Source organism: Pseudopodoces humilis, chromosome 6 (assembly GCF_049639895.1).
Source record: "Pseudopodoces humilis isolate 2021_Gansu_Grassland_sample_001 chromosome 6, ASM4963989v1, whole genome shotgun sequence".
NCBI lineage: Eukaryota > Metazoa > Chordata > Aves > Passeriformes > Paridae > Pseudopodoces > Pseudopodoces humilis.
The window spans coordinates 29,061,420-29,083,668 of NC_142205.1; positions in this window are offsets into that span (position 1 = coordinate 29,061,420).

Here is a 22,249-nt window from a genome sequence, read left to right on the forward strand (position 1 = left end):
GTTCTCTTCTGCTGATCTCAGCTCTTAGTCCTTGAGATGTCTTTTAATCCTTTCAGATCACCGTGGCCTTTTGTACTTCCTCGCTCTGTCCAGGCTGACAATTCATTGTTCTTGGTGAGTCAGCTCCAAAACTGACCCAGGGATAACTGCTCACTTTGTGCTTGCTCTGTAGCTGTCTTAACTGCAATGTTGTCACATTATTTACCTTATGGCCTGCTGAATGTTAAATCAGCAATTTGCTAAATATGCTTATGCTAAATCCATATAACCATAAGGCAGTAATCAAATAGTTGATTTAGCAATTCAGCTAGTCCCTGTCTTGCCATTAGAAATGCTAAATATATCTGTGTGAGGCTGGCAATTCATCTCAGCTCGAGTCCCCGTCCCTTGGTCCATGACTTCTTCCTGATTTCTGATCTTTTTCTGCATACAATTGCAGAACTTGGTAGATATAAAGAAACTGAATAGGCAGCTATCTGAACATAGTGCAAGTCTGAAGTGTCTTCTTACTTTTGAGGGTTTTTACACAAATAATATTTTGTGAAAATACAAACATAGAAGACAAAACAAACTGCTGAAGGCAATCAAATTTCTGTTGGACTGAAATGTTTAAAACTTTCACACCCATGATTATGTACAAAATCACACGCCAAAGGTAAATGCAGTCATTTTAATTCTCCTGAATACAAATGAAATGGGAAGCGGGCAGAAAGAGCAGGAGCACTGACAGCAAGGTGTGCAGAAAGAACAGTGACAAAAGCAACAAAGAAAGAGAAGGAAATGGAATGAGAAGGGATTTTGATTTCTCAGAGAAGGGTGAGTGAGCAGATAAAGTTCCTAAGAGGCCACTTACAAGTATGTCTGAGGAAAACTGAGGACAGCGTGTCCATTCAAGGTTTAACCCACAAATAACCACAGTCATTTTCCATAGTTCATTGTGGGGATGAGGGCAGGATGAAAGGGAAAGAGTCAAATTCAGATTAGTACTGAACTGTTTTGTCTGGAAGTGAGTCAGTGAGAAGACAAGAACTGTTCCAAATTATTTTGGCTATCACCATAATACTGTTTTCATAATTAGGATTATTTTATAATATTTCCAGAATCGCATCTGAATCTTAGCTTTCTAGTAAGACTGTATTTCTTTTGCTTGTAGGAAAATGGAATGCAAAGGTGCAAATTCTGCAAGATCAAAATAGTCAAAATATGCTTGCTTCCTATATTTAATATAATTAATAGATTTAATAATAACTGAATTGTCATGCAAGGCAATTTCTCAAGATGTTTTCATATATCAGATAGCACTGCAAACTACCAAATCTGAGAAGTTGCTTCTATATAAAAGCACAAAAAATACTGTGATACTATGGTTTATTAGTAGTAGATTAAACTTTATTCCTTCTTCTCCACTCTGAAAATAAAGTGCCTGTATGGGAAATCCCGAGCAAGGAGTCTGCTGGGCATATCTATGTGTAGTGTAACAGAGGAAGAGAAACAAGAGAGACAGGTGGAAGACATTCTGAGGGATGCACCTGGGGAAATGGTCTTGGAAGGAGTTGCTCCATGCAAGAGGAAGGAAATCTGAGAAATTACAGCCCAGGGGCAATGCATACCAGAGCAGATACATCCACAGGGACTGCTGCACAGAGGCAATCCTTGCCAGAGCAGATCAAAATATTCAAGAAGAAGCTGTGGAGGAAAATAAGCAGCAAGGAATAGCAGAAAAAAACTCTTACACACTGACCTCAGCCTCCTGAACTGTCTGTTCCCTCACCAAAGAGATTGGGACGCACTGAGTGTTACGTGCTGCAAAAACGAGCAGAGTTGAGGCTATGAGGGTAAGGGAGAGGAGTCTGAAGATGAATCTGGCAAAGGAAGAGGAAACTTAAGTAGTAACTTAAGTGTTTATATAAACTTTTCTTTCTTCAATACACAACTCAATAATTAAACTTTACATTAATTAGTAATAACTAAAACCAGTGAAAGTTCCAAAGACAAGGCTGGGTTTGCATGCAACAAAAACATCAAGAAATTTTTTATTGGGATCACCTGATCTTCAGAAGAGAGGTACAATGTTAGAAACACTGAGAAATTCTGTGCATTTAGCTGACTCCCTCTTTATGAAGGAGACCTTCCTGCCAGAATAGCTACATCAGTTGATTTTCTTGAACCATTCCATCTTTTTTTCCCATCTGCATGTGTTTCCCCAACTCTTCCCTTTGGTCTCAGGTTCTACTGTGTCACTTCAGCTTCAGAAGATTTAAGTTTCCAATGCTATCAGCTGCTTAAAGCACCACCTGCCTTTAGGTTCTCTCTGGAGTACATTATTGATATATCAACTGCAGCAACCAGCCCACCAGGTTTTATTCAGCTAATGAAAAATGATTTATTATTTATCTGCTTTTATGTACTCTTCTTATCTTTAGTAAAACTCTCCAAAACTTGTTATGCATTTCAAGAGCTGCCCTTTGTACCTCTTGAAAGACAAAGCACAGAGACAAAAACACTAGAGCCAAATATCATTTCATTATTCATCTTGTATAAAGACAGAATTGATTTGGCATGTTTGTTATTCCATGAATAAACTTACAATTTAAATGTCAACAAGATATATCCATCATCTCCCTCTACGAAAAGCTAGTTCCAGAATAGCTGTCATATCTTCCAATGCATAAAGAAAAGCTAATATGTGGAAACAGAATTTAAACATAACACCAGTAAAGGAGCTTTGGTGTCTCACTCCAAGGCTCAGTTCTCAGTCCCTTTCTGGAACTGAAAATTTTCTACACCTTCTTGAAGCAACCTATTTTCTGGTTGTACTTTCTAAGCTGTTGTACCTCTTTTACTCCTTAGTGAAATCACTGGTAATGCCTTCCTAGTAAAATGTTCTTTGCTCTGTGAAACTGTAGTCTATTCCTTGCTGAGTATCAACTGAATTCAGCTGGAGCTAAGTATCAGCCAGTCCAGTATTCTTGAGCACTAGGCAAAAACTGGGTGCTTATTGGCAGTCATATTTCTAGATGTTTGATAAAGCATGTCATTACATCACTTGTTTCACAACTTTTCCTTCACTCCCCACATTCCTCAGATTATTAATCTAATAATCTATTAGATTATAAATGTATTATAAAAAACAAAACAAACAAGAAAACCCATACACACAAAAACCCCAAACCAACCAACAAAAAAAAAAAACAAACAGCTGAACAAAAGAAAACAAAGACCACCAACAGACTTAAAAGGTGAGGAAAAATTTACCAGGCTGGCAAGGCATTTGCTTTATGTTTTGTGCCTTTTTGGAAGCAAGCATTCTGTTTCATCTGGTGATGTGCCTTTCAGGCAGCAGAGGGAGTCTTTTATTCAATGGAGCCACATTCAGTTCGCTTCATTTACTCTCGAGCCTGATATTTGGGGGATAATTGATTTAAAGGTCAAGGCCAGCAAACCAAAAAAGATTATCAAGCAGAATGTTTGCTCTTTCTTCTTATTCAGGAGGGATGGAGAACTAAGATCTTTTGCCATCTAATTGTCACTAATGTTCTCTTCCAAAAAGAAGAAAAATGTTAATCCATGCTTATCTTTCCCCATCTCAGCATAGGTTTGCAAAGGCCTTGAATGTTTTCAACAAGAGGTAGTAAAGATTTGGCTGCAGAAGACAGGATTTCTTTTTTTTTTTTTTTCCAGGACATGAAACAGCAAGTCTTGCGAATAATGGCTATTTACCCCCAACTCTTTGCACTGTTGCCTCCATCTATGTACTGTTGCCATTAGTATTGAGAGAGCCATTGTTCATTGTAAGAAAATATAAAAGAACATCATTATAAGTTCAGATTTCTACAGTGGCTTTCTGGATGGGTTTTGATCAATGCAGAAGGACTGCCTGAAAAGAGAAACACTCTCCAAGAGAGTGTATTACACAGAAAGAGAATGCCCTGACACTGAAAGGAGCTGGGGGAAAAAACCGTACCTACCAGAAGGCTAGACAAAGGGCACAGGTCGAGGCCTTTTCTTTGAAAGCACTGATTAATGTGAGGTCCTGTTACCTGCTATAATCATCGTTTTGTTCTGAGTGAAAGCTTTCCTACATTCCTAATTTGTCTTAGGGATGGTAAAAGAGAAAAAACTGTCTGCCTCAGTCCAAGGGTGAGACAGTTTCATTTTGCCTTCAGTTCAAAGTGATGGATACAAAGGATGCAGGTTGTCGTACAAATGTTAACCGAGTGATTCCCGTGACAAGCAGCCCCTGTTGCTCACATCACTCAGTTATTTACCATTTAGCTTTTTAAGAAGTGGCATTTAGGTTGTTCCTAAATAAAATGTTATTGTGGCAGTTTTAGGAAGAACAGTTGCATTCTGTAAGAGAAAAATCTCCATTTATATGCACATGTGCAGTGTCATATTAAGGAGAAGCTAGACAGATGTTTGCACAAATTAAGTCTCTGTACTTGATTTTTCACTGTGAAATATAAAACCTGCTTGCAATTCCTGCTTTCTTAAAATTAGTAAACTAGGTGTGCAGGGGTTTTCATGTTGTCATGAAAGCCCATTTCCACTTGATTAGAATGGGATTTACAGACATTGGAGGCAGGAGGGGAGCTCACCACCTTTGCTAGTGATGGAATAGCAGAAGGGAACCCAGGACAGACAGACTTCTAGGCCTCAGTCAGGTCTTTAAACTAATATAGAATGAATACATGTTAGGAGCCACAGGATACAGAAGGTGAAATACAGCAAAAGACTCCACTGGCTGCAGTTGGGGATAGAACAAAGTCAGTAGTCTATGTCAATAACAAAAAGGAACAGTTTAACTGCTTCTAATACAAAGAGTCATTGACACTGTGGATGTGTTCTGCTGAGGGTGGGAAACTTTGCACCTATCACCACCCAAAATATAATGACTTTCTCCATTATCAGCAGATATTTTGCCCAAAAGTTTAAATAGATTTAATAAAAGTATGATGTCCCATGCCACTCAACATCCTACTTTCTTCAAACTCTGCCCAAAAAAATGCTTTTTTTTATTCTGTCAGAATATTCTGTCATTCAACTAAATCCTGGAATTTGGAGATGGAACAGAGTTAACTGACTTGTGTGCTGCTCTGAAGCATGTAAGTTATATTAATCATAAAGCATGTACAATATCTTCCACCTGATGCAAGCACACAATAATACAACTAGTTTTCTAAGAAGTATTTTAGTTTAACACTACAGGAAGAGTCAAGAAGGAATACTCTCTTGGATACAGTTCACAGGCTGTGAGACCAGATATCCCTGAAACAGGTACTGCCAGGGCTAAAGAGAAAGCGTCAAAGTCTCTTCAAAACGCATGGAAGATGACAGCAACAGAAACTTTCATCTGCTGTTACTTCCAGCAAAAGCCTGTGAACTATCAAGCCAGGCAGAATTCAAGAGTTAGGGTACTTACACAAATAAACAGAATCCAGCATATTTTGGCTTTTAGAGTCAACTTCACCTGCACTCCTTGAGCAAGGGTTTTCTAGCTGTTCTGCACTTTTGATGGTGAGCACTACTAATCAAACAATAAACAAGATCTTCAGTTAACAGCAGTGGTTAAATAACAAAACTCAGCAATCCCAATTCAACTTTTATCAATGGCTCTTTTAACCTGATTTGTAGAGTATGGGCAGCCATTCTTGAGTATGAGATAAACTTTTAAACCAAAATGAGGTTTAAAAAATATAAAGCATTTTCTTACACAACTCAATGTCTGGCCACCATTTAATGCATTGGACATTCCCCAAACCATTAATGGCAAACAGTGACATGTAAAAAAGATTAAATAAGATTTGCCATTTTACTTTCCTTAAAAAATTTGAGAAAATTCCCCCTGTGCAGGTTGCTTACTTTTGTAAAACTTCAACTGTATCAGTTAAAGCCAACGAATCATGGTAACATGACAATGTTTTTCTCTTGTGCCCCTCTCTCCACACATACATATATTTAAAGTCAATTATGTATCTTTTTCATACTTAAAACTCTATGTTTGTCATGCAGATGACATTTTTTAAATCTCTCTAGTCATCTAGATGAAAATTCATCCACATTTTGCCCGCTTAGAAGACCAGAAAAATCACTTGTATCATCCACAATACACACTTGGTAGCATTTAGCTGCTACAGGCAGTACCAGAAAGCTTTGCAAGAGAGCTAAATAAGCCAGTTTATATACAACAAAGTAGCATTGAATCAGGTAAGTAACCCATTCTTGCTGACTATGAAATAGAGACAAATCAAAAATGATACCAAGGAAGTGAAACAAATTTCTACTCTGTACTGAACAAGGTAAAAGTCCTGATACAAGTTACCCTACATTGCCAGTAAGAAATGTAGATTTTGGGTTGTCTTTTTGTGCATTACACATTTGTGATCTCACATCAAAATACTGCAATTCAAACACTCTTAAAAACCAATTACATGTTTAGACAGGGCTGCACTATGTTAGAAAAGGACTGTGTGTACAAACTAACATTACTGACACACCACCGAAAACATGAAACTTTATTTAATGCATCCTGCAAATTATGTGACGATTTTTTTTTTTATTTTAAATTTGTGCATGACTTTTTATTTTATCAGTTAAAATATTTGCTGGTAAGATTGCATGCTCCCTTTAGGTAAACCAATTTAATTTACTGATTTACATTCATCTGCAGTGAGGTGTACCATAGGAAAACAGATATAATCCCATGACATAGTAGGTCTGTTGTATCCTTGATTAGCCCTGATGCAAGACATTTCCTCATGATGTGTAGACAGCTCCGGACCTTTAAGGGGAAGACACCCTTCAACAAGGCCAGATCGAGTCACAAGAATGTGACTACAGCTATCTGCAAACCTAAATGCCATTTTCTATCCTTTCATTTTCACTGAAGCTTTGAAGTAAATACGAAAAGAGCCAGAACTGAGCAAATTACCTGAGGACTGAAACATTTTTGACATAAGTCTCAAATGCAGTTCAAGCCTTTTATACTTGTTCTTCATTGTTCTAGTTTTGTTTCATCTCAGAATGTGAGTGATGGCAGTGATGATGGAAAGATTGGACAGCTGGCCTCTATTCCTTATGTTGGATACAGACAGAAACACTGAGATTCCCTCTTTCAGGAGCCTCAGAGCCTGTGCAGCAGAAACATTTAACTATTTCTTTCTGAAGAAATTGTGCAACAGGAAGGATCCATTTCACATCCACTACTTCAGCAGGTTCTGTATGCTAAAAGATTTCCTCTCTAAGTGAAGAGGCTGTAATTTCAAACCAAATTGTAAGTAATGTGCTGAATTTGCTGTGCCAACATGAAAAATTCTCAAATCCCCTTACTGCCATAAGTCCCAGTAAGACGTTGCTCAGCAATCTCTACTTTCACCCATTCACAAAACATGAGAAGATGGTTATATTTAAAAAATTGCGCACTAAGTCTAGGACAATGAAAGTTGCAATGAAATCTGACTTAGAAGTCAAAGTAATTACTTATTCCAAGTATCATCCTCTAGAAAACAGGTTTTAATTAATTCTGTCTCTATAGAAATTATAGTTGCCCCTATTAAACTACTTTACCAGTCTGTGTTTTGCTTCAATTACCACCAACCATATGCCCTATGGCATAAGAATAAAGACTCCATCATAATACAAAAGGATGGAACTCTCATATTTTCTGTCTTAACACCTTTAGAATACATACAGCAAGGTAACTGTCTATGAAACCAATTTATATCTCTCCATTGCCTCACTTATAGGCTGAAGCAAGAAAAAGAACCTATCCACACTCCTGCTGCCACAGGCAAAATAGGGGAATACGCTGAAATTTATACACTAAAATACACTGAAAATTTATGATAATTTTTTATAAATTTTGACTCATATTTAAATCACCACAGTTTAGGTGCTCATCTACAGAAAGTGAGCAAATATGTAACACTTTTTGGATAGGGGAGTGTTTTTTTAACACTCTTACTTAGTAATGATGAGCCCTTCTGGAATAATTAGATACAATGATTAGACACATTACTGTATGCCATGCTAGATGTAGAAAGAATGGAGCTGTTCCACAAGACAAGGCCACTGAAGAAAGCAGGACAGTGCCCTCACTGTCAGGAAACAGCCCCAGGACCCAAGCATGGCACGGTTGTCACTCTCAAATACAGGTCTGAGGCCAGCCCAGAAAAACCATTCAGGATCAGCAGGGACAGAAGAAGAGAAGACACAGATCTGCCCATGGCTCTGCTCAGATAAGGGCTGAAGCTCAAGCCCATAGTCCATGGGTTCAGGTTGGGGCTGGGCAGAGCAGTTTAGGTCTGCCCCCCTAAAACATCAACGAGGTCAATTAGGGCACTGTTTGCACTAATGCTTAATAACCCATAAAAGGCCAAAATATTTCACAGGTGAAAATAAGACAGGTAACAGAGATGTTAAGTATTGTTAAAAAGCAAAAATACCAGCAAAATCATCTCCTCCTTTTCTTATTTATGTAATACTGGATCATAAGAATTTTCAAAAAAAACCAAAAAATGCAGCAGCTATTCAGATAGTAATGTTAATAAGTTACTGTGACACCTTTCTCTCCTGCTTGCCATTTTTAATGTGTGGCATCTGAAACCAAAATAGGCAGGTGCATTATATTCAGTCTCAGTGTGCTAGCAAACAATATCCAGAGCATACGAACTGATATTATATAAGACAGCAGTGATAGACATAAAAGAAAACAGGAGAAAAATCATGCATCGAAGAGCCAGACTAAATTTTGATAAAGAATGCAATCCAAATTCCTTCATTTCACTGTGATGTCAACACCTGATGTGGTAGGCTGTCAGAGATTGTGATCAGTTCTTTTATTCTTGCAGCACATTATTCTTACTTCAGAAAAGGTGTGACTTTTTTTAAATCTATGTCGACTATTTGTTACTTACATTCCATTGACAAAACATCTATAACTTCATGTTGGAAGGATCTATGTGCATAGTGTTCTTATTCCTTTTGAAGTACTATGACTTAAACTAGCAAAATAAAATTCAACTTGGATATCACGGGGAATCTGGTACAAGATCTGTGAGGGATTCTATGAGTTCTTAGACACCTGTTTACTAGTAATAATACACAAGACTACATTAATTAAAAATATTAAAAAAAAAAAAAAAAAAGAAGAAGAAAGCCCTACTCCAAAGAATGTACAGTCTGTATACAAATATAGGGATAGCAAATGGGTAAAATGCCAGATTAGAGGACTACACTGCCCTGGTATATGAAGGAACTTTATCACTTGCAGAAGGAGAACAAGAGATATAAAGGTAGAAGTGGTCATGTACTGCTTGTACCAGGTTCCTTGTGATATCCAACTTGAATTTTATTTTACTAGTGAAAATCGTAGTATTAGCTACCTGACAATCTCTTCATAGTCTGTTGTTTGCAGCTGGGTTTGCCACTGCAAAATATTAAAGCAGACTGTTCAGTTATTAATTTTTATAACATTTGCATTTATAGCTTCATAGCGTGTCAGAGAGCTTTTCCAATTAAGTTTATCTGTAATATCTGAAGCATATATATGTTAAATCATAGAGTCATAGGATGGTGTGGGTCAGAGAGTACATTTAAAGGCCATTTAGTCCAACCCCCCTGCAATGACCAGGGACATCTTCAACTAGACCAGGCTGTTCTGCACCTCATCCAAGCTGACCCTGAATCTTTCCAAGAATGCAGCACCTCTGGGCAACCTGTTCCACGGCTTCACCACTCTCATTATACAAATTTTCTTCCTTCTATCTCTTCTTATCATCCTTCTTATAGTTAAAATCATCACTCCTTGTCCTATTGCAAGACCATGCTAAAAGCATTTCTTATAAGCTCCTTTAACTACTAAAAGGCCACTCCCTAAAGCCTTCTCTTCTCCAGAGGTGCTCCAGCCCTTTGATCACCTCCATGGCCATCCTCTGGACCCACACAAACAGGACTCCACAGCCAGGTACAATATTGCAGAGTGGAGAGGGAGATTCCCCTCTCAACCTGCTGGCCATGCTTTTGATACAGCCTAGGGTAAGGCTGGCTCCTTAGGCTGTAGGTGCACAGAAACCAGCTCATGTCCAGTTTTCCATCCACCAGTACCCCAAGTGCTCCTCCACAAAGCTCCTCACAATACTAATTTCCTGAGTGCTATACAGTAGAAATTAGAACCCAAATTTCCTAATTTTTGATCCTGGGATCTCAGTTCAAAAGTAGGCAATTCTGAACAAGCAGGATTTGGAAAAATGAATAGGAAAAATAATGCAACATCTGTTTGGAATTTGGACTAAAGATCATTGTTTAGTTGACAATATTAGATTCTCTTTTCTCCATTCTACTCACAAAGAACTATGGCTAGATAACACAATTTAGTTACTTACATGCTAAGAAAAGGCTTTTGGGTTATAATTGTTTTTATTTCCTATAGCAAATTGTGTCATATCTTCTAGAGAATTATGGATGTCTTAATTTACCAGACATTGCAACTCCTATTTATGTTTAAGTCTCATCATAAGAGAAAGGCAGTAGATATGTGTTGGACCAAATTGCCTACAGCAAAATGGACTTTCAAATATTGCACAGAAAAATAATCACACAAAAGCCCTTTCCAGAGATGTAGGAGTCTCAGCATCTAGGGGCCAGTTTTCAGAAATAAGTTACCCCTCAAAATCAGATAAATAGATTTTTCCTTATGAGAAGCCATACAGGACAGAGAAAAAAGAAAAGGAAGGAAATGAAAGGGTGGATACTTACTGATAACATGTTGTAGGAAACAGAAATATTTTGTTGATTTCAGAAAGGCAAGTGGCCAGACACTCAGATGAAGATTTGGCTAAGCCTGCTTTTTTAACTCAAGAACATTGTTTCATCATATCCTGTTTTTGGCAGGGATTGAGTTGATTTTCTTCCTAGTATTGGAAAAGGGCTGTGCTTTGGGTTTAGGATGAAAAAATATTGATAACACATTGATGTTTCAGTTGTTGCCAGTTAGTGCTTACACAAGTCAAGGTTAAGTATCATGCTCTAAGTAGGTGCCCAAGAAGCCAAGAAGGAGCATAACCAGGACAGCTGACCCAAATTACCCACAGAGATATTCCAAAGGGAAGAATAGGATGGGTAGTGATTCCCAAGTGATATTTGTCAGTGGATGGAGAGCAAATAAATAACTTAAAAGGGCATAAATTCGTAAGTCGTTCTCTTTCCTTCACCTCCTCCAATGGCTCTGTGCCTTCCTTCATACCCAAACACATCTACCAGAGGCAGAAACCACCAGGAGCAAGTGATCCCTCATGTTTTTGCCACATCTCCTCTGTGACAACGCCTAGGCCCAGAAGAAAGTTACATGGAGTGCATAACCCAGTCACAAAGGCAGAAAGAGAAGAAAATATATCTATCCTATGGCAGCTTAGGACATATACCATAGACTTTCATAAGAAACCTAAAAGGGAAGCTAAACACTGTCATAAGCAGCTCCTTTTCATGAATGAAACAAAGCAGTTAATTTATGCCATGAATTCTAGCTGAATTTTGATTTACTGAACTGGCAGCAAAATAGGTTCACTAATTCCTGGCAAGCCACTTATTTAATGTACTTAGAGAGCAGGATAAAGAAAAGTACAGGCTTATCATTCAGCTTATACAAAAACAGAGCAAAGGCAGCTCCAAAACACTTCTCTATATTGAATGGTCTTAAATTTTTTATTTTAAAACCAGCAAATTTTAAGTTCAAATGCATTTTTTAAGAGATCATAAGTGAAATATAGAAACTAATGAAGAATGTTATACGTGATCTTATGAATTATGGAGCTATTCTAGACAGCTGTAACTGCTCTTAAGCCAGAGGAATTTTGTGTGAAATATTTCACTTAGAGATGACCTATTCTTAAGGGTTTGTAACAATAAACGACTCTATAACATATAAATCCAGATACTTTTCTATCCATTTTTATTGTGACATGAACACTGAAAATAGCTGTTAACAGTCATCTTGGGCTAATTTATATTTCTTCTTGTTTTAACATCTACATTTCTTTCAGCTAACATTTCAGCAGGGTCTAATCACTGACAACCCTCTACTTTCTTTCCCTTTCAGTTCAAACTTTTCTGGCAGTAATCTCAACCTCTTTGCTTCTTTTTCCTTGCTTCATTATTGTGCACAAGTCCTCAGCATCAAGTTATCTTTGCTGCTTGCTTTTGATAACTTGATTTCACTTTCTAAATTTATTTTTTGGCATACCACATTAGTCCTAACATTCAGTCTTCCTTATTGTGATGCATCTAATAACAAAATATTTAGCTAAAACAGATTAAGAAGTGCTATATTCCTGACCTAGTATTACTGAGCTTTTAATTTTTCATATTATCAAAATGTTTACTGATTGCACTAGACAAATATAGAAAATACAGGTAGGACTGCATTCACTTGTAAGTAGGACTCAGCATTTGGAATGGAAGTTGTACTATATAAATCAGATCTGCATTTTATCAATTAAGGCTCCTCTGTTTCATACTTTCCATGCTACAGAATGTCAAGTATTCATCAAGTGCTAAAGATGGCCAAAATGGCTAATCATAACTGCTAGCACAGACAAAAAAAAATTAAGCAGATAATTTTTGTATTTAGCAGCAGAGGGAAGAGTTCAGGGGTTTTTTCCAAATTCCTCATGCATTCTCTTTTTTCTGCTCATGCCATAACCACTTTTATTTGTCTAGTCTGCCAGACTCTTAAAGCTAAAATGCTGAAGTTGGTAGTATGATAAAGTCTAATTGCCACCTATAGTCTTTTTCTCAATTTTTTGAAAGATTATGTTTATAAAATAGATTTACACTTGGTAAATTATATATTTTAGAGAGGTGGCCATAAAACAGATGGGTCTGACTGGCACAGTTACAATTAGTGACAGTGAAGCATATGGTAAGTCACTCAAACAGTGGCAACTCAAAACAGTCAATTCAATTAACCAAAGCCCTGTTAAACCTTTTCAGACTCAAATTAGTATGGCTAGCATTGCCATTAGCATTTGTAGCTAAATACCAGATCTGCTGTTACATTTTAATGCCTTTGAAAGTAAAACTGCATTTATGGGCAAAGCTCTGAATGTAAATTTAAACATTCAAGGATTTGCTCAATTAGAAGCTCTAATTTGATAAGCATTTCTCCTTCTAGCTCTATCCTGAACTTAGAGAGCTCCAGCTGTAAGTTCCTGTTAAACTGACTCTATGTGTTTAGAACACAGGCTTGGAAATCGCCCTTCTTTTAATGGATAATATATCCTTTATTTCAAACCTGATGTTTATTGAGTAAGAATTTGCTTCAAACAGCTCAGTGCATTTATGAAGCAAAGCCATACAAATACTTTTGCTGTTACCTCCCACTCAGCTTTGGCAGCCTGGTCTCCCTCAGTGACCGGAGGGTGCAGAGCACCTTCTGCAATGTCCGTGGGTGCATTTCTGCTGCTCTCCTGGTGACATTACAGAAAAAAACAGGCAACATGTGTCAGTCAACCACCTCACTGATTCAGATGAAAATTAACCTGGCAGCATCAATAACAAAAACAATAGGTTTCAGACATCCTCTGATGTCGCAAGTAGGCTGTGACAGGCACATACAGCTTAAAGGAGGGAGAAGAGCAGGACGATTCATTTCAATGGCAGACTGCAAGGTGCCAGCTGAAGCCATGTCTCAATAGGTAGAAATACATGTAAGATTTTAACATCAGCTCTGACTCAAGTGTTGACCTCTGAAATCAAATTCCACCGTGTCGTTTTACGCCTATGTCCTATTGCTTATTGAAACACACTTAGTAACCATTGTTAAAATTCACTTGGATCGTAGCTATTAAAAATTAACTATGGATTTCCTCAAAAGTGCAATCTGAATTGATAACTTCAAAAAATATTCTAAAAATGTTACGCTTATATTTGAAAAAATATAGAAATATAGAAACATAGACAATATACAGAAATATAGAAATAAATCAAAACATGAGACATTTGAGGATTCCTGAAGATAAAAATCCAGTTGACTTGATAAGCATGCATCATCCTAATTTTGTGAGAATTTCAGCTATGCAGACAAATAAGTAAAATATATTTCTTCATATATTATCTTCTTTGATTACAAATGACCTCATTCTCCTGTCCTAAATGCACACTGTCATTGCTGTTGGCTTTATACATACTTGAAACAAGTAGATCATCTACTGACATCTCCCTTTTGCTTTCACACTTAATAGAAAAGGAAGGACCCAGCTCTCATCCTTCATTTAGTACCCCAAATCAAAATTTAGTCTCTAACACTTTGATTCCCCTCTGAATCAGGGGAATTACTGTTCATTAGGTTTTGCACTTGGAAAAGCCAAAGTCTTTGATTCTGTCACTCTTGCTATGTAGGGTGTAGAAGTTGCTACAATAACACCTGAGATTACCTGGTCAGGAACAAGCACACTCTAATATGCACAGGGCTGAAAGGGTACAAATTTTCAATAGAAGATAACTAGAATATTTATTAATATCAGCATTACTGAGAATTTTTTAGTGTAATATTTCCCTCTGCTCCAGTACAAGTGATAAAGCCCAAGACAAGAACCTGGCTCAGAGAACAGCTGCTTCTTGTTGCAAACAGAACAAAACCATACAAAACTCAAGATATGTATCCCCTCTAAAGGTATGTAAACATTATCAAAAATATATTTATAAAAAATGTGCTGTGTTAGAAGAGCTGTTTATCACTGTAAGAGTCCACAACATGAAACAAGCACCAATATAATTTCACCACAGGAGAATACAATTTTGCCATCACAACTGAAGAATTGTGACTCACGATTCATGAGGAATAATAAAAATGTGTCCATTGACTGATTAAACATTCTCATCTCAGAAGAATTTAAAATGTAACCTGGAAGGTCTTTGTGCTTTTCAAAATTCTAGCTTCACTTCTGAAGAAAAATAAGCAAAAGCTTTGATATTGTATAAAAATGGAGTCATAAAATGAAAAGTACTGCTTCATATTAGAGGGTGAGCATTATATCGAAAACTGAATTCCCTCTTTATAAAATAAAAATAATTTAACTGTAGCTTCAAATACACACAAGAAACCATGTACACCTTAGAGCTGAAGTTCAAATATTGTTTATCTCAACATAAACTAGTAGAAAAAAGTTCAGGAAATTAGTCTAGCATCAGAAAACTAGCCATATCAGGAAAGCTAAAAATTAAGGCCCACAAACCAAAGCTTTTTAAATCTGCCTCAACAACCAAAAAGAATAATAAACACGAGCCTAGTAAAAGCAGATGCACATTCACTGCATATACAAAGAGTATGACACAAAAAAAAAATTGGAAAGGTGTGTATTGCTTCATTCATCTACTGTGATAACTGAAACCTACCTGTAGTAATGTAAAGACACCATCTCTAGATGGAAATTATGCCTTATACAAAGCTTAATATCATTAACTCTCCTTTAAGGAAAGTGTCCTGAACTCAAAAATTATTAACTATTATCTTAACAGAAATATCAGTATAATTTATTATAAAATCGTAAATGCTAGTCAGAATTCATTCTTTTTCCCCCCCTTTTGCTCCCCCAGGCTTTCAAAGCCTTAACTTGACTTTTTTTTGTCAAATACAAATATTTTAATACTTGAAAGGGTTTGAAAGAATGAGGTTTATAAGGTAAAACAGACATCAAGTTAAGTAATGTAAGGGCTACTCCAAAGATGTCTTATTCCATGTTTAATTTCAAAACATCTGTTTTCCTCTATTTTTTCTGAAATGGTTGTGAAATTTCCAGATTTGTTATAATATATATTTATAATTAAATCCATGAGCCTAATCATGAATCCAAACACGGCGAACACACCTTTTACCACTCACCAACATGAACTATACAACACTAATATCAATAATAATTTCTATTCTTTGACTTACAAGGTATAATAAGGCTGTAAAAAGAACAATGATACTGGCAAATGTGTACTGCTTCATCACAGACAATGAACAATATTGCAAAAATGCAGGTTTACTGTAAAGCTCTGGGGTTAAATCTTCAAGACAATTACTTTGTCTTTAAGAACATTGCAACGAATCAGCATTTTGTTCAATTCAAAATTAAATTTACCATTGCAGGGACGCATTAACAGCCAAGAAGGGATTGAATATAGCCGATAGGTTTGTTAAATTTGGAGCTTTGAGGCACATTATTTAAAAAAAAAAAAAAAAATGCAAAAAAAAAAAACAAGGTCCTGAGAGGAAAACTTTGCCAGCAACTGGTCAAACAACATTACCTGGCATGACAGGAAATCAGCATGTGGCAACAAGCCAACTTCTAAAGCTTTCATCAGCTGTTTTAATCACCAAAGATTATTATTCCAACTTTAAGAAGCTTATGTGATTTGTCTTCGTGGGTCTGACAAAAGAAAGTCAGCAGTCATTCCAAGAGAGGCATTACTATTGTGCTCTGTGATATTTTAGACTGTCAGGAAGTGGTACAATGTACATGATACACTCCGTGTAATCCTTACATTCCTGATTGTATGAGCCTCAAGAGAAAAGCTCTATGTGATGATGATCACACACTTAAGTGGGAAATTGAACATGCAGGACCAGTGTTCCTCTTATTTCTTCAGTAAAATAATTACACATGATTAAAATACAGAAGAATCTATGACTGAAAGAAGAATGTTCATTCTTCCTCTAAGGTTTCCACAAAGTCATGTTTTCTGTTTATTCCTGTTTTGAAATGGCTACTGTAAAGAAGTAATTTTTTAAGAAGCTTGTAACATAAATAATTGATGCACTTTTGGGAAAAACTACATTAGACTATGTGAAGAAAGTCTGTCAACTTTCAATCCTTCCCTTATTTTTACAGCAACCACAGACACAACTATCCAGTACATTGTAAAATCTGTCAGTGACCACACAAATCCATATGGCTGTTACTATGAAATTCCTACACTTCTACTAACAGAACACTGACTTTGATAGTAATGTCCTTTAAGGTATAGGCCTACCAACACCTTCACAGCCTAGAAAACAGACAACTCTTGCCCTGTCAGATCAAATAGCCAACTGAACGACAGAGCAAAGGGACCGCACACAAAGAGCTGCCTGTCAACACCTTGCCCCTTTTAAACTGAAGTGTCTGCAGATAAACTCCTCTGTCACTCATAACTGAGAAAACAGCATACACTAGGAACAATAATCATATCAGACCACTGAGACTCAGTTTGTTTAACAGAATAACAGCAGGAAAGGGAACAGCTTAACTGAGATTACATGACAGTCAGAGTAATATCCGCATTTTGAAAATAAACTATTTGGCCTTTCCCCCTTTACTTCAGCTTCTCACTTTTTCATCCTTGCTTGTCCTGCTCTGTTTACCTCCATCCCACATTCATTTTATTTCATTACAACTCTTACTTTCCACAAAAAAACCTCTGGGCTGATGTTTCCTACCATCATACTGCTCCATTTGTTCATCTATTATTACTCTTTCTACACCTGTCTAGATCTTTGTTCCATCAGAAATTACAGGACAGTGAGAGGAAGTGGAAACAGAGTGCGTTTAGATGTTTTGGATTTGAAAAACACTGCTGCAATTCATACATATTGTACAGATTTACTTTTGCCTGTCTTTGGGACTGTTGAAATACTTCTCCTCCGTCCATTCCCTTTTTCTCCTGTGTTTTAATCCCCCTTCATAAATTTCTCATATACATATACACTGCTCATATATAGGAAGCACAGCTTCAAAACTGATAGCTCTCTCATTTTCCACCTGTTTTATACAAATGAATGCAACCCCCTCTGCAGCAATAGCAGTCTAAAGTGAAAGAGTGTATATAAAAATGTGCCCACATCAAGAGGCAGAAGCCAAGAAGGTGGCTAAAACAGTTCATTACCACTTCTGAATTACCTGGCAGGAATATTGTGAACACTGTAGTCACCTATTACAAAAGTCTCTGCATGCACACTTGACAAAACATGAAAAAGAGAAATGGAAATTTTTGGACCAAATTTCTAAATCTCTTCAGTAAGAAGATTACCAGTAAAGAAAAGAGCTTTTAATGAGAAAGCACAACCTATTCATAGTTAAATTTCTGTAAATCTAACATAAAATCACAACCTTACCTAAAATTGTTCAGAATTTACAGAATCTGGCATAATCAGTTGCTGTGCATTTTCCTGAAATCCTTCCAACAGATTCAAACTTCGGCTTCAAATTACAAAAAGTAAACTACTGGGAAAAAAATATACATATATATAAAACTGAGCAGGAATAGCACCTGCTATTTTTCTCATAACCATTAGGGTTACCACATTTGCATGTCTCATGGACATGGGGAAAGTAAAACAATGGCAAACCTGACTACATCTGCAGTGAATGGCAAGTTCAAACGTCAGACCCTCAGCTTTGAACACTCGTAGTATTTGCAATTTAGTGTCTAATTGGCATTCACCATCCCTTTATGTCACCTTGTTCCACTACAACAGTAAGGAGGTCTGAAATAGAGCTACAGCTTAATTAGATATCTCTGTTTTTAAAAAATTACTGACTTCTATTTAATATGAGAGTAAATAAGTAACATTTATCCTGAGCACTATTTTTAAATTATATAAGGTGTACAACTACAGAATGAAGTTGTACTGACATACTGTTAACATCCTTTGTTTCATAGATTTTACTTGAGATAGTCTGACCTGAAAAAAGCATGAATTCATATATAAAGGGAAACATTTAATATAATATATATAATATATGTATATAATATATAATTTGTATTTTTATTATATTAGAACTTAAAAATTTCTCATCTACACCAATGTATGACACATTGTTTCCTCTGTGTTTGTATCAGATTTCTCACAACCAAAATCATCTAGGATTACCACTAAACATGTACATGTTTTTAAAGGAGGCTAATCTTACTTCAGTTTGAAGTAGATAGGGTTAGACTCTAAAGTCTGCATGAATAGTCCGTTTCCTATTAGGACTCAGGCAAGCTACCTGTCCTCTGAGGCTCCGATTTTGCAGCTGTCATCTTTCCCAGCATTTGGGCAATGAAGGAATCTTTTGTTCTACTGAAAAGTGGTACATTGTTCCCTGCTCAGGTGCCCAGAATAAAGCATATAAGGCAATACAACAAGCCTCTCTCCAAACTGGCTTGAGGTTGGGGTTTTTTCTTTCCTTTGTGGAAGTTTTTTTACTGAATTAAACTTTCCTTGCTCAGGTGAAGAAAAATTGCAACTTCATTTTTAAGGTCTTGAAATAAACAATATGGATTTCAAAATATTTTTCAAAATGGTATTAAGTGTGTATTTAACAGTAAATTGAATGGTTTTATTTTGCTTTCTGATTTCAACAAAAATATCCAGGTAATCTGCTTTTCTTTATTCTAGTACCTAATGAGAAATCCCAACACTGCCTTTTTCCTTTGGCTTGACCCCCTCAACTGCTGCAGGAAAGTTCTTCACAATTACTTTTGCCTCTTTCATACACTCTTGGTTCTTACAAGATGGGGCTGCCTCATCACCTCCAATTCATATGGGCTGTGGAAGAAATTCCCTGTCAAGCACATTCTGTTATTAATTTCTCTACAAGGCCGGCAGAACCCTCTAGAAAGAGACAAAGATTTCTCTACTCTGAACAACTTTCTTCATTCTCAAAGGAAAGAAAACATCAAGCCACAGGTATAATAAATGAAATGAGAGCTCAAGGAGATGAGAATCTCAGACAGCGAGTCTGCATTGGCATATCTGCACATTGGCTTTCATTATGAATGCCCTTTCATTGCAAATCTCTTCATTTTCCTCAGTTAACTTGCGTTTATTAGCACCAGAGTTGTCTCAGACCATATAAAATGGATCCCTTTGGGTGAACTAGGATACGTGCACCTTGATAATGCCAACATAAACTTGAGTCAGAGTGCTCCAGCCACTAATTGGCGTAGAGACATGGGGACCAGACTAGATCTAGCCAGAAATAAAACATCCAAAACATACACAACATGTGTTGTGGGTGCTCAGAAAAAATCAGTTTTCTTTCTAGGGCTGTTTCTGCTTTGCTGCTTGTTAGTCCAGACATAATGTGAGAGAAGCAGGCAACAAATAGGCCTTAGTAGACCGAGTGTACTTGCTGGGCAGCAAAAAGCGTTGCACATCACTTGATGAAACTATAAATGTCACACAGCTGATAGAAGTGGAAACCCATTATCTGTCAAAAATACAGTTACAGGAAGAGAGTGAAGGATACCTTTATTTCTAGTCTGTCTGGGTGTCCCTTTCTACAGAAAGACCCAGTTATTCTTGTAATTTGAATTAAAACTTGCTGTTGTGGAAAAAACTTGGAGGCTTTTAAAACCAGGAACTCACTATAAAGCAAATGTCTATGCACACCCATCTCAAAGTCTTACCTGACCACAAGACTTGTGAGACAAGCACCAGTATGGGATTACTGTATCAACCTGAAATATATTTCCCAAAAGTCTACAGACACCTCCCACACTGCAGAAAGAAATCAGAAAGAAACAAAGCATACAAATGAGTGATGCATACAGTATTAAGCTCTTTATCTAATTTGCACCCTCCTGAGCTCCACCCATGCAGGTGTGTGTGCTCTGAATTGAAGGGTACAGCATGCAAAAGCACTTGTGATGTAAGTTCTGGTTAAATACAATCAACTGGGCTCCTAAATGCTAAATAGAATGAAATAAATCACATTTAATGCAATATATTCTGAATATAATATTGAGCTCCGTGTCAAGAGAATGTGATGAGGTGTTCTTAAAGGTTATTACATGCATTTCTTAGCTGCAGGCTGAACTTCAGCTCCTGCTCATCACTGCTTTGCCTATTTTGTAGCAGAGGATGGTACAATGCATGGTGTGTAATGCTATCAGCTCAGAACAGCAGTGTACTCATCCTGACCTCAGTCACGTGAGAAACAAAAGGTAGATACAGGTCATTAGGTAGTTAAGTCTAGCACTAACCACTAGCAATATTTAATATTTGATTATGTTCATCCTGACAAGCCAGAGAGGCTATAAAATGTGGTTATTGTGAAAGCACTTTTGAAAGATGTTTCCTGAATTTATGGTAATTAGCTTTATTTACCAGCAAATAGAGATACAATTTATAAAATTTTCACAGTTCTGTGAAGTGATAAATGGCTTCTGCATCTGTTACGTTAACTAAAGTCCTTAGATAGCAGTAGTTACTCAAACTCTGCTACAGAGTACTCTGTGGTAAATTTCAATAACAGTCCCAGTGAAAAACCTTCCTGTGTTATCTTACAGTGATCATGTAGTTAGAGGTACATTGGTTTTGCTTGCAGGGTATTTCCCATCCTCTTTCTGTTGTTTTCCAAAACACTGATTACCCATACAAACTGCAACATATTTTTCCTCCTTGGCTGCTGTTGTTTTGTCCCAGCTTGGAAACTGCTTATTGCTGGATTTGCATATTTTTGATGTCTGGCCTACAGGTGCTCAGAAGGTTTTCTATAGCAATTACTGGATTTATCTTTTAACTCGTTTAATGCTAGCACTAACTAACCCTTCTTATTAATTGTCACATTACAGATTTCAGGCCATGGATTTTGTTAAGTTCATTAAAATATTGGAAACACAAAGCTGGCAAGATCAGCTACAACCATAATGGGAATGGTAGGGGGAAGAAAAATTCTCCTTCAGCTGTACAAAAAGATAATCATCTGCTAATAGAATTTAGGAGAAAACTTCCAGTATACACAGGCTGTTAGTAATCCTGCCTGACAGTGTCTCTTTTGTAATCCACCATGTGAATGGATGAAACAGCTCCAAATGGAGGCTTTCCTCTTGGCATTTGATTGTTACATATCAACAGGGAGAAAAGCAGACTAGTTAGACTGTCACCTCTGGCACACACTATTTTCACTCCAGACCTAATGAATGAAATGTAGAGAAATGAATTTGTCTTCTGCTGATTAGGAGCAGCAAGTTTGTGATGTGAGGTATGAGAGAAGCAATCTTCTTGCAGTTTTGGCTGTCGAAGAGGGCATATTCAGACTAGGTGAAATCCAATCTCATGGCCACCAAAAGGGGCACTGCTGCTCCTCATTTCTGTCTCCACCTGTGCACTCCAGCCCACTTCTTTGCATTAGTGACTGTGTGGCTTCATGATGTCTCAGCTCAACTGACTGACTTGATAGAAACCAACTGATAAATTTCATAAACTGACAAATCAACAACTGGAACAAACAACTGAAAA